At 46.8% G+C, this 14,714-nt stretch overlaps 1 protein-coding gene across 1 annotated transcript in view; it reads left to right on the plus strand.

Moving 5' to 3' along the window:
• Window positions 1–14,714, plus strand: part of LOC126354501 (condensin complex subunit 1-like) — a 169,626-nt gene that overhangs the window by 18,757 nt on the left and 136,155 nt on the right. The window lies entirely within an intron of this gene.

Raw genomic sequence — 14,714 nt, forward strand, 5'->3', positions numbered from 1 at the left:
CCCCACCTCCCTCTCCCCACCTCCCTCTCCCCACCTCCCTCTCCCCACCTCCCTCTCCCCACCTCCCTCTCCCCACCTCCCTCTCCCCACCTCCCTCTCCCCACCTCCCTCTCCCCACCTCCCCTCTCCCCACCTCCCTCTCCCCACCTCCCTCTCCCCACCTCCCTCTCCCCACCTCCCTCTCCCCACCTCCCTCTCCCCACCTCCCTCTCCCCACCTCCCTCTCCCCACCTCCCTCTCCCCACCTCCCTCTCCCCACCTCCCTCTCCCCACCTCCCTCTCCCCACCTCCCTCTCCCCACCTCCCTCTCCCCACCTCCCTCTCCCCACCTCCCTCTCCCCACCTCCCTCTCCCCACCTCCCTCTCCCCACCTCCCTCTCCCCACCTCCCTCTCCCCACCTCCCTCTCCCCACCTCCCTCTCCCCACCTCCCTCTCCCCACCTCCCTCTCCCCACCTCCCTCTCCCCACCTCCCTCTCCCCACCTCCCTCTCCCCACCTCCCTCTCCCCACCTCCCTCTCCCCACCTCCCTCTCCCCACCTCCCTCTCCCCACCTCCCTCTCCCCACCTCCCTCTCCCCACCTCCCTCTCCCCACCTCCCTCTCCCCACCTCCCTCTCCCCACCTCCCTCTCCCCACCTCCCTCTCCCCACCTCCCTCTCCCCACCTCCCTCTCCCCACCTCCCTCTCCCCACCTCCCTCTCCCCACCTCCCTCTCCCCACCTCCCTCTCCCCACCTCCCTCTCCCCACCTCCCTCTCCCCACCTCCCTCTCCCCACCTCCCTCTCCCCACCTCCCTCTCCCCACCTCCCTCTCCCCACCTCCCTCTCCCCACCTCCCTCTCCCCACCTCCCTCTCCCCACCTCCCTCTCCCCACCTCCCTCTCCCCACCTCCCTCTCCCCACCTCCCTCTCCCCACCTCCCTCTCCCCACCTCCCTCTCCCCACCTCCCTCTCCCCACCTCCCTCTCCCCACCTCCCTCTCCCCACCTCCCTCTCCCCACCTCCCTGTCCCCACCTCCCTGTCCCCACCTCCCTGTCCCCACCTCCCTGTCCCCACCTCCCTGTCCCCACCTCCCTGTCCCCACCTCCCTGTCCCCACCTCCCTGTCCCCACCTCCCTGTCCCCACCTCCCTGTCCCCACCTCCCTGTCCCCACCTCCCTGTCCCCACCTCCCTGTCCCCACCTCCCTGTCCCCACCTCCCTGTCCCCACCTCCCTGTCCCCACCTCCCTGTCCCCACCTCCCTGTCCCCACCTCCCTCTCCCCACCTCCCTCTCCCCACCTCCCTCTCCCCACCTCCCTCTCCCCACCTCCCTCTCCCCACCTCCCTCTCCCCACCTCCCTCTCCCCACCTCCCTCTCCCCACCTCCCTCTCCCCACCTCCCTCTCCCCACCTCCCTCTCCCCACCTCCCTCTCCCCACCTCCCTCTCCCCACCTCCCTCTCCCCACCTCCCTCTCCCCACCTCCCTCTCCCCACCTCCCTCTCCCCACCTCCCTCTCCCCACCTCCCTCTCCCCACCTCCCTCTCCCCACCTCACTCTCCCCACCTCACTCTCCCCACCTCACTCTCCCCACCTCACTCTCCCCACCTCACTCTCCCCACCTCACTCTCCCCACCTCACTCTCCCCACCTCACTCTCCCCACCTCACTCTCCCCACCTCACTCTCCCCACCTCACTCTCCCCACCTCACTCTCCCCACCTCACTCTCCCCACCTCACTCTCCCCACCTCACTCTCCCCACCTCACTCTCCCCACCTCACTCTCACCTCCCCTCCCCTCCCCACCTCACTCTCACCTCCCCTCCCCTCCCCACCTCACTCTCACCTCCCCTCCCCTCCCCACCTCACTCTCACCTCCCCTCCCCTCCCCACCTCACTCTTACCTCCCCTCCCCTCCCCACCTCACTCTTACCTCCCCTCCCCTCCCCACCTCACTCTTACCTCCCCTCCCCTCCCCACCTCACTCTCCCCTCCCCTCCCCTCCCCACCTCACTCTGCCCACCAAACACAAAAAATTTCCTCTGTATTGTATACAGGAATACGAAGAATAAAGATCATAGTTTTCTGAGTGATTGTGCATTGACGATAAAGGAATTATGCCTATAAGTTTGTGAAAATTGTCTAGTTTCCTCACATTGTAGAAGGTGGTCAGAATTAATGTACTGTCTCTAGGATTGGAAAAGATGGTGATTAATTTGGAAACAGTTGTTTGCCACAGTCCCCCTTTTTTCCTCTTTTAAAATCTTGATTGATGTAAATGCCTTGAGGCAATGGTGGGTTGAAAAAAGAGAGAGAGAGAGAGAGAGAGAGAGAGAGAGGAATTGTGTCTCATAACATCAGTTTGTCTATTACTGTTTCTGTTTGTGACTGTCATCAGCAGATTTAGATTGCAAAATTAATACTTAAATTGGAGAACAGCTGTTTATTACTGTAGTAGTTCACACACTCTTAATCTGTTGCTACTTCTTTGTGTCTCATGTAAGTGCTTTACCTGGTGTGATTTTGAAGCAGTTTCTTCTTTTAGCTGCAGGCAGCTCACAGAATAATTCCCCAGTTGCTTGTAGGTATCTAAATCCTTGAAACAACTGTAAAATATGTTACTTCAAGGAAAATTTTTACATAACAAACAACTAGACATAATTCTCTAAGATTTGCTGAATAAGTGCAAAACAATTTATGATTATATTGGTATGATATCAAAGACACCTGTTTCTTGTGCTGAAAGTGCAACACTCAGTTATTTTTTAGGAAAAGTACGCCAAGAGATGGTGAGATGTAGTCATGCAGCAAGGAGATTGCAAAACGCCTGAAATTGAATTCAAACATCAGTAAAATGAGACTTGTGTAATCAACATTCATGTAGGCACTTGTTATATTTAGAAATTTTATACTTACTATGATTCTTCCCATAAAGCCAGAAAGTTAGTATTGTGATATAAATGTTGCACAAAGCATGTATATTGGGCCTAGGAGCCACACGTGGAATGTTTGATGAAATATTTATGAAGAGTTGTATATTACTTCTGTGATACATACTGTTTCATTAAAAGTCTCACCTCCTGTGCCATACGAACAGCTGGAATAATATTTGACTCTTAGGGGAAGAGAAAATTTGGTCTACAGGCCACAAGTGGCCCATCGGGACCATCCATGCGCCGCGTCACCCGCAGTGGAGGATGCGGATAGGAGGGGGTGTGTGGTCAGCACACCGCACTCCTGGCCGTTATGATGGTATTCTTGACTGAAGCCGCTACTTTTCGGTCGAGTAGCTCATCAATTGACATCACGAGGCTAAGTGCACCTCAAAAAATGGCAACAGCACATTGCGGTCTGGATGACGACCCATCCAAGTGCCAGCCACGCCCGACAGCACTTAACTTCGTTGATCTCACGGTAACCGGTGTATCCACTGCGGCAAGGCTGTTGCCTAGGGGAAGAGAAATTGTAAAAAAAGGTAGATTGGAAAATTAACACACTCATTTTCTGACAGAAAATTTTTTAACATATTGAGACGAAAATGATTGATAATTGCAAAGGTCTTTTTACAGAAAGCTTAATGTAGCTTCGTATTTTGAGAAATGAAGGGAAAAGCCTACCAACAATTAGAGCTTACGTTTGATGAACCTTATTGCAAAATCAAAAATACAGGCTTAGTGCACTCAGCCTCATTATGCCAGTGTAAGAGGGACAAGGAATTAGTAGTAGTGAACCCAACTCAAATGTTTCAGTCTATATGTGATGGTCCCCTCTCGGATTTGACCTTCATATTTCCAAATTCTTCCGAAGAGAGAACCAACTGGGGAAGGGCGCCTTACATGGTGCATTGTGTCCATCAGGCATTGAGACCTTTAGCCAGCTTTCTCGTCGCCGCATTGCTGTTCCACTCGTTCTCCATCTCGTGGGTGAGGATACATTTCTTGGTGCGATATCCACCATGCACTGTGCAGTGTTGTTTTTTTGCGGAGACAACAACCATGGACTTACTTGCACCTAATATCCAGTATGGTAGCCAGTCTGTTGTGGTGGAGCTGCCATGTACCCTGTTGGTTGTAGCCCCCTGACAACAAAAGGATCACTCTGCTGATGCCTGCGCCATTAACTCCCCATGTATGCTAAGGAGTAGATGCCTATCTCCCTGTGGCATCGGCACTCCTGGCAATGGCCATCCTGCCAGGTGGCCCTTGCTGAGACTGAGTGGCACCTGTGGGGAGGGCTCTTGGTCGGAGTGGGTGGCATCAGGGCGGATGACCCACAATGAAGCGTGATACATTATCTCTTGCTGGTGGCCAGCAGTCTCTAAGCGTTCTCGGGCTCAATTCAATGCTCAGAAATATGATCCCAAATCGTTCCACCACTGGCCACGCCTCGGAAGGAGCGTAAGGCTCAGGATGACAGTAACACTTATTTGCCCCAGTTTATACGAGAGCTCATGGGGAGTCTTTCATGTCAACAAAGCCTCAATTCATCGTAGAACATTTAGAGGAAAAGTTTGGGAAGGTGGAGGGCTTGTCCAAAATGCGCCCTTGGTCAGTATTGATAAAAACGGCATCCACTGCCCAGTCATGAAGGTTACTTGCTTGTGACAAGTTTGGGGACGTTTCAGTTACCATCACACCCCATAACAGTTTAAATATGGTCCAGGGTATTATTTTCCATAGGGACCTCCTTTTGCAGTCTTATGACGAGCTGCGCACCAGTTTAGAGCGTCATGGTGTTTATTTCATCCGGCGCGTTCATTGGGATCCGTAGGATAATCAGATTGCAACCGGTGCCTTCATCTTGGCCTTCAAGGGTGATACATTACCGGAGAACGTCAAGGTGAAGGTCTACCGCTGCAATGTCCAGCCCTATATCCCTCCCCCATGTGGTGCTTTAAGTGCTGGAACTTCAGCCATATGTCTTCCCGCTGTACTTCTAGCCTCACATATTGAGATTGCGGACGCCCATCACATCCCACTACTCTGTGCCCCGCCTCCCATCGGTGTCAACTGCGGAGAGGATCATTCACCTTGCTCGCCAGACTGCAGGATCTTACAGAAAGAGTGGAAAATCATGGAATATAAGACCCAGGACTGACTGACCTATCTGAGGCTAAGAGGAAATATGAACGACTTCGTCCTGTGCGCATGGCTTCTTCATATGCAGCCGCTACGACAACCGTGATAGCCCCCCATCAGTTCAGCGAATTCCAGTCGGCTCAACGAGCCGTAGAACTCCACAGGCCCCCTTGCCCATGGGGGGCACTACCCACTCCGTTACTCCTGCGCCACCTACCTCAGGAGCAACAACCCCCTACCCATTGGGGACATCTGTCCCCGCTTCTAAGTGGAGGAGCATCCAACTTCTTTGACTCCTCTTGCTCGCAAGGGGTCCCTTGGGTCCCTCCCTTCCCAGGGTTCCACAAGTGGGAAGGATGATGCCTGACAGTGGCATAAGTGCCCACAAGCAGCTGGTTGCAGGGCTTCGCGATCCTCCTCCGTCCTGGAGACTGAATTGGTGAAGTCCTCCCAGCCAGTGAAACACAAGGAGCAGCGAGAAAAGTCCAAGAAGACCACGTCGAAGACGAAGGAACTTGTGGTGGCACCCACCCCACCGCATCCTACTGCGTCTGAGGGCGAGGTAGAGATTCTGGTGTCCGCTGAGGACGTATATCTCACTGGACTCTGACACAATGGATGTCATTCGCATAGGTACTCAATCAGTGGTAGCAGCTGACCCAGTGGCGTAATCTCTTTTTTTGGTCCCTTCACACCTTTCTTGGCCATGGACAATGTCATCCTCCAGTGGAAATGCAGTGGTTTTTTCCACCATCTTGCTAAGTTCTGACAACTTCTCAGACATCACCCTTTCCTCTGTGTTGCTCTTCAGGAAACTTGGTTTCTGTCAATGCGAACCCTTGCCCTCCATGGCTATTGGGGTTATTATAGGAACCAGGCAGCTTATGAGAGGGTATCGGAGGGTATCTTGTCGCGTCTGCATCTAAGTCCTTCACTCCGTTTACAGCACGTCTGTCCCTCTACAAACTCTAGAGGTTGTCACTGTTTGGGTGTGGACACCTCAGGCTGTTACTGCCTACAGTCTCTATCTTCCATGGGATGGTGATGTCTCGCAGCATGTCCTGGTTGCGCTGATAGCCCAATTGCCGCCACCTTTTCTGTTACTGGGTGACTTCAGTGCCCATAACCCTCTGTAGGGTGGATCAGTGGCAACAGGCTGAGGCAGCATCATTGAGCAAGTATTGGCACAGCTCAACCTTTCTCTTTTAAATAATGGTGCCTTCACACATTTCAGTGTGGCGTTAAGCACGTACTCAGCCATCGACCTTTCGATATGCAGCCCTAGCCTGTTACCATCTGTCCAGTGGAGTGTGCATGACGACTTGTGCGGTAGTGACCACTTTCCGATCTTTCTGTCACTACCACAGCATCACTCTTCTGGGCGCCCCTGCATATGGGCTATGAATAAGGCTGACTGGGACTTGTTCACCTCCATTGCCTCTTTCCAATGAAACCATTGATGTGGTGGTTCACTCGGTCACCACCGGCATCATTACTGCCGCGGAGTCTGCCATTCCGTTCTTCTGGGTCCCCTCAATGGAGGACTGTGCCTTGGTGGTCACCTGAGATCACTGAGGCGACTAAAGATCGCAAGCAGGCACTCCAGCATCACAAGCGGCATCCCTCATTGGAACACCTAATCGCCTTTAAATGGCTCTGTGCCCGAGCCCACCACAATCAAGAAGGCTGGTAAAAGTATGTCTCCACTATTGGCCTCCGAACCTCTCCATCGCAGGTTTGGGCCGACTCTATGTCTATCAGACCCCCATCAGCATACCTGCGCTTCCACTGAATGGAGCAGTCTGTACTGACTCCGTCACAATTGCAGCCCGCTTGGCGGAGTATTTTGCTCAGAGTTCTGCTTCTGCGAATTACCCACTGGCCTTCCGCTCCCTGAAAGAGCAGTTGGAATGTCGGAGCATTTCATTTACACCCGCCACCCTGAATTGTACAATGCTCCATTCAGTGAGTGGGAATTCCAAAGTGCCCTAGCCGCTTGCTCTGATACAGGTCCCGGGCCAGATCGCGTCCACTGTCAGATGCTCAAATGCCTCTCGGTGGAGTGCCAGCGATGCTTCCTAGACCTTTCTAACTGTATCTGGGTTGAGGGTCAGCTCCTGTCACAATGGTGGGAAAGCGTCGTAATCCCCATGTTGAAACCTGGCAAGAAGCCACTGGAGGTGGACAGCTACAACCCCATTCGCCTCACCAGTGTTCCATGCAAGTTGTTCAAATGCATGGTGAGCCGGAGGTTGAGGCTATTTGAGGTGCGGGGCCTTCTGGCTCCGCCTCAGGGTGGGTTCTGTAAGGGCTGCTCTGCCGCTGATAATCTGGTGTGCCTGGAGTCTGCCATCCGTACGGCCTTTGCCTGCCGTCAGCATCTGGTCACCGTCTTTTTTGTCATGCGGAAGGTGTTTGATACAACATGGCGACATCACATCCTCTCTACGCATCATGGTTGGGGTCTTCGGAGTCCGCTCCCGATTTTCATAAAAAAATTTCTGTCACTTCGTTCCTTCCGTGTGCAAATTGCGACCTCCCATAGTTCCTCCCGAGTTCCGGAGAATGGGGTACTGCAAGGATCTGACTTAAGTGTCTGCCTCTTTTTGATTGCAGTTAATGGACTCACTGCGTCAGTGGGAACATCTGTCTCATCTTCCTTTGTATGCTGACAACTTCTGCCGATACTATAGCTCCACTGGCATTGCATCTGCTGAACAGCAAATGCAGGGTGCTATGCGGAAGGCGCAGTCTTGGGCTGTTGTGCGTGGCTTCCAGTATTCGGCTGCCAAGACCTGCGTTATGCATTTCTGCCAGTGACGCACTGTTCACCCTGAGCCATGGCTTTATCTTGACTGCGAACCTCTTGCTGTGGTGGAGATGCATCGGTTTTTGGGGTTGGTTTTTGATACCTGGTTGACTTGGTTGCCTCATATTTGGCAGCTTAAACAAACATGCTGGCGGCATCTTAACGCTCTTCGTTGCTGGGGTGCTGATTGGTCTATCCTCCTACGGCTGTACCAGGCGTTAATTCAGTCCCATCTAGATTATGGGAGCGTTGCATATGGTTAGACATCCCCTTCTGCATTGCAGTTGCTGTACCCCATCCTCCACAGCAGGATCCGTCTCGCCACTGGAGCTTTCCATAAAAGCCCTGTCAACAGCGAACTTGTTGAGGCAGGTGTCCGTCCATTGCAGTTCTGGTGCCAGCAATCAGTGGCCGCTTATGCTACACATGTTTGAAGCTCGCCCGGTCATCCAAATTATCGTCTCCTGTTCCCTCATTCGGTCGTCCATCTTCCGGAACGGCAGCTTCGGTCGGGGTGTAAAATTGTGGTTCGCGTCCGAGCTCTTCTATCTGGGCTTGAGGTTTTCAGTCTTCCACCTATATTCCGGGCCCCTCTGCTTATACCCCTGTGGTGTGTGCCCCACCCGTGCCTTTGGCTCGATTTTGCACAGGGCCCGAAGGACTCAGTCTCTCCTGAGGCCCTCCGCAGCTGCTTTCTTTCAATCCTTGCCACATTTCAAGGCTGATGGTTCGATGGGTGCTGGTTGTGTCGGTTATGCTCTTACTCTAGGGGATCATTATGAACAACACTCATTGCCGGCTGGTTGCAGTGTTTTCATTGCCGAGCTGGTTGCCATCTCTCGCATCCTAGAGTATATCCGCTCCTGGTCAGGTGAGTCCTTTGTTTTCTGTAGTGACTCCCTGAGCGGTTCACGAGCTATCAACCAGTGTTTCCCTCGCACTTGTCTGTTGATGGCTATCTAGGAGCCCCTCCATACTCATGCCCGTTGCGGCAACGCTGTGGTCTCTGTGTGGACCCGGGTCATGTAGACATCCTGGGAAATGAACATGTTGACACACTGGCCAAAACAGGCTGTCGGTGCACCAGCCTTGGAGATTGGCCTTTCGGAGAGTGACCTCAGGTCAGTTTTGTGGCAGAAGGTACTTCGCACCTGGGATGAAGAATGGCCCAACAAACTTCGGGCCATCAAGGAGGCTACCAGTGCGTGGCACTCCTCCTTGCAGGTCTCTCCCTGTTGTCCTCTGCCGGCTGAAAATTTGCCACACCTGGATAATGCACAGCTATGTATTGCGCCGCGAAGACCCACCTTCATGTCGCTGTGGGTCAGCTTTGACTGTGGTCGACATCTTGTTGGACTGCCCACTTTTAACTTCGTTCAGGCAGACGTTTGCACTGCCTGCAGTTTTATCAGACAACATTGCGATGGAAGATTTAGTTTTGAGTTTTATTCATGCAGGGGTTTTTATCACTTATCTAAGTGTTTGTCCTTTTTTGTGTCGAGTCTGGCTTTTGGCCTACGATGTTAGACTGGGGTTTTTAGTGCGTTTCTTGGTGTGTGGCCTGCCTCACTCGGTGCGATTTTAATTCCTTTTGTCTGGTCTCTGTCTGTTTCTTTCTTGTCCTGTGTCGTCTCTTGTTATCTCCATTGTTTGTTTTTATTTCTATTGGTGGTTTCATGTTCATGGAAAAAGGGACCGATGGCCCTAATTGTCTGGTTCCTTCAATCCCACAAACCAACCATCTGCCACGCATGTGATCTTAAGCAGCAGAGATACATTGTGTCTTTCTTAATTATTAATCTGCGACTACTATGGATTGTTGACATCCCACCTTTACAAAAAAAAAAAAAGTTTGAGGCATACAAAAGTTGGTTCGCATTATGTAAGTCATGGCCTTTGACACTGAACTGAACGTTAAATCTTCTAGAGTGTTACGTTGTGTCATATTCCTCTAGTGTTTCTTCTTGCACAATCAACCCCTGTGATGGGATTATCAGTTAACCAGGAACACTAGAAGATCCCAGCAAAGGAATCGAAACATCGATTGTGTAAGAAGAAATTGAAAAGGAACACAATTTAGCCTAACAGCGTATAAGGTCTTAACTTTCAGTAGTGTATATTGTTGTAGGACAGTTATAAAATAACCTAAAGTGTCAACTTAGATGTATAATATAAGAAAAGCAAGGTGTAGGTTTCCAAGTAAATGAAGTCAGTTCTTTTAAGTACAACAATCACTGTAATTGTTAACATGTAAATGGAAGTACATTATACAGAAAGCAATCAGAAAATAAGTTACATTGGGGGGGGGGGGGGGGAGTATTGGTCTAAGGATAGTGTCTTTGACTATTAATCCCAAGTTCTTGGATCCCAGTTTCAGTCCCAACCATGGCTTAGGCACTGAATAAAAATTATCAGCTATGAGGGTTGAAGACTTTCGGTGTGCGAAGATGTCCACATTCTGCCAGTGGCCATGTCAGTAGTCAATGGAAGAGTGGATAGAAATTCAAGATTCCCTCTTGCTCTTCCAATGTAAAGGCAGAAGAATCAGTAATTATCAAAGGTAAGATGATGGAAAAAATGAATGGAAAGTGCTGTGTTAAAGACATCTAATACAATTAAACAGGGAATGTTTTCTGTAGTGGCAAAAGATTCTGAAATAGTCCCAACGTTCAGGTATTCAGGAGAAAGCATTGCCAAAGGGAAGATGACAAATAGAAAAAGTTTGAAAATTCACATAAAGGGTAACATTTTATGAGTTGGAAATTGAAATGTCAGAAGTCAAAGTGTGGTAGGGAAGCTCCTCTCATCTGACATTTGGGACAGTCTTGTAGGAAATAACTGCTATTCCCAATGCTTATTTATAGCTCAGAAAAAATCTTTAAGGCTGATTTGCAAGGTCTCAGCTAGAATTTATTGTAGAGATTTATTTATTAGGATCAGCATTATGACCTTGCCATATATATACATATTCCAGTGTCTGTTGTACATTAAGAAAAGCTTCTCTTGTTTCAATTTAAAATATGATGGGCCTAGCTATAATAAAAATGTTATAATGGCATAACAAAGACTTCAGTTTTTGTACTTTGACTGGACATCTTTATGTCCAGATTTGTTAGGTTATTTGATAAGCTACCACACTGAGTCGAGTCTAAAGCTGGAAGAATGATGTGAATGTAATGTTTAATAATAGTTTAATTATATTTATGTTTATAGTCTATTTTGTCCATATATTTATTGAATGTGCTTATGCAAACTTCACACTCACGTAAATGTTGTGGTTTGTGGTCATAAAATCAGTTCAGTTCAACAGAATCTGAAAATGGGAGTGCAAAAGCTGAAATTAAATGTGATGTGGATCAGTTAAGTGAAATGTAAAGAACATGAAGTTATCAGAGAAGATTGAATATAAGTTTGTTCTTTTGTAGTGTTCTGTATGTCCAATCCTTCAGAAATATGAAGTATACCAGTGCATACATTAACAAAAGACAAGCAAATTGTAGAAACGATGTGTACACTGCTTTAACATTGAATTTCCACTGTATCGCTTAATGCTATTTGTGCTTATGCCATATAAATTTAACTCAGTGAATTAGAAATAAATGTGCTACATTGAAAAACGTTTGTCTCCTCTTGTCCCTTTTTCCTCAGTGGGCAGATGGTACATTTGAAAGCAAAAGGTGAAGGAAAATATTATATTTAGAAAAATTTATTTTTAACATATTCCGAGTAATCAAAATTACAGGCTGTTATATTGACAAAGTATCGGCCTAAAAATGTAACATTATACCTATTCTAAGCTTATCTGCATTTTGATAATACAAAGAGAAATAAAATTAAGAAATAGAAATGATTTACAGTAATTTATGGTCCTTTTGCTAATACAAAGAAAAATTAAATACGGAATTAGAAATGGTATACATTAATTTAACACCATTTTCTTTTTGATGTTTTTTGCTTACTAACCCTGATATGTGGCATCTCTATTTTTAATCATCATCATCATCCTAATAGCACAGCTGTGAAATTTCTGTGTTCATTGACACAAATATTTGGCAGTCTCTTCTGAATATGATGCAATTGCTGAGGTTGTGGTTATGTTGGGACCTGATAACACAGTTTCCTCCCTCCCCCCTGAATATAAACTGGATTTCATATCTTATACCGACGTGAGAATATTACAGTGTCTCTTGCCTCCAAACATATCGTCTGACTGTTACTCTCTCATTGGCTGCATAAAACCAACTGCTGATACATCCCCTTTTATGCCGGTCATACATCATGGTGAGTGTCAACAACATTGTTTGCACGTATCACATGAGAGCACCACTGGCCCCCTGTCTAGACTCATACCATCTCTTCCAGCAATGAATGCTGCTGTTAAGTATTTGTTCAATTTTATATAGTCAGCTCAATTCCAACTGCAAAGGAATTCAGACAGACTGCAGTTTAAATGTGGTAGATGTTTATAAAAAAAAGCCAAAGTATGTGGTGCAGATTCTTTGGTTGGTAACACAATGTAATTTGCTGCCCACTTACTACTCACCTACCCACACTCGTTCTAAATTTTCAGCCAAGCTGGCGACACTGTTCCTGTCCAGTCCTTGCTTAGTGCTATGCTTGAGCAACTGTGAAACATGAATTGCAGTATCTTGTAGGATGTAAGTCATATGTAACAGCAGTAACTATACATAAACAAAGGATCGGAATCACAATTCAGTCCAACTTTCATTCATCCTGTGATCTACTGAAGTCTGTTGGTACTGTCTCCATGACAAATCTTGCCTGTCTAATTTACTTTCTTTGTTAAACATATCATTCTGGACTAATTTTCCTTTTTGTTTAATTTGTGTGTCACCACCATGTTCTAAACTGATTAAAAGCTGGTTGCATCTTACCTGGTATTCCAATACATGAACAGTGACCAAATTTCCCATTTGCAACCCACTTAGTAAATCAGTATGGTCTCTCATAACCTAATGAAACAGGAGTCTGGGTTCAGAATTAAATAATGTTTTCTGAAGAACAATATTTTTGCTTTTGAATGTTAATTTCAAAAAACAACTTTAATGTTTGTATATGGTATCCATACCTGTATAAGAACTTTTATTGCAAACCTGTTCAAATATACCAAGAGTTTGTAAGGTGATAGAATCTAATGCTATTTCCTTCTGTTACACAAAACTGTCAAATTTTTAGCAGAGCAATGGGTTGTTGTAGGAACTAGTTCATAGTTTCTCACATACCTTGCACTATCACTGCACTATTCAAATGTCACATAATGGTGCGAGTACTATCAGTACTGTAATGAGCATTTCAGTGTTCTGGGAAATCTTGAGCGTGATCGAATGAGAGTATCATTTGCCCATCCCTGCCCTTCTGAATGCTTCAAAATAAACCTGCTCTTGTCCTCAATAGCCAAAGCTTCATCTTTAAGTGTAAGATGACTCCTGTATACTCCGTTAAACAATGTTAAAAATTTTTACCTCAGCAGCAGTAGTTTAGTTTGTGAATATAAGATGGCCGTGTATTTTTCAAATGAGAATTTGAGAAAAAACTTTGTCTTATGATTGGGTAATTACGGCAGTCACATCTCACATTAATATAGATGCAAAATATACTATGTATTTGGGGGGGGGACACAGATTCAGAAGCAACAGCTAAATATTTGTGGCAACCAAAATTATAAATATTATTGGTGACCAGTTGCAGCAATTTCTTCTGTGCTATTAATATTATGATTAAAAACAGTGATACCACAGTCAGTGGGCTGAAATAGCAAGCAAACAAAGTGGAGATAAAAATTAATGTAAATCATTTCCTTTTGTTTATTTAATTTCTTCTTATATTATCAGAATGTAGTCAATCCATAAGTTAAGAACAAGTATAGTGTCAACTTTTTTAAGTGAATACTTTGTCAATAAAATGGTTTGTAATTTTTACTAACCACAATATGTCAAAAAAGGGTAACTGGTATTTCGTAATTTGTATATACTATCCGTTCACCAGTGAAATTAGAAAACCTTCTACAGTCTTACACAGTAAAAGAATGAACTCCTTTTCCCATATTTGGAAGAAATTCTTCAGTTTTCTACCTATTATGATTTCTTTTTAAATTTTCTGTAAATAGGACCGGTGAATATGAAATCATAGGGATATCTGAGCTCACATAATATTAATCTGCTCTTGGGGGTGTCCTTCAGGGCCAATGGATGACTGTTTTTTAAGATTATTTCGGATGTAGATTCCCTGTAGTTTTCGTAAAACACTTGAGGCAAATGCCGATATAGTACCTTTGAGAAAATCACTACCAGTTTCTATCCCTGTCTTTGCTGAGGCAAAATGTGGTTGTGTATGGAGGATCAGACCATGGTTTTTCTTCTTTATTCTTATAAGCATGTGCCAAGGATTATTAATGTGCATGAAGGATGAGCTTTGTTTCAGTTCCTTGCTAAGTTCTTAATCACACTGCTCTAGCTTTATTTCAGTTGTGGGTACAACATTGCTATTTGTGCAACTCACATCCCTGATCAAAATCAAATTGTGCCTTCTATTTCAGCTTTCCAATGTACTTCATAGAATTCTAGGGTTGGGGAATGGGTAGCGACAGTAAAATTCCATTTCAGATATAATATTATTTCTCTCCTTCCTTCTTGCTTACTGTGCAGATTCAACTATCTGTTTCATAATTACAGCATTTTTTATGTTCCATATCATGACTGGTTTTACACTGTTATTCACTTTCTTTCCGTCTCTATATATTCTACAGCCAGTGTCCATAATGTGTTTGTCAGATCAATGAGCTTTGTTTTCCATTCAAGATGTTTTTCAGTGGGAAACTCAAGGGCTC

Source organism: Schistocerca gregaria, chromosome 1 (assembly GCF_023897955.1).
Source record: "Schistocerca gregaria isolate iqSchGreg1 chromosome 1, iqSchGreg1.2, whole genome shotgun sequence".
Taxonomy (NCBI): Eukaryota; Metazoa; Arthropoda; class Insecta; order Orthoptera; family Acrididae; genus Schistocerca; species Schistocerca gregaria.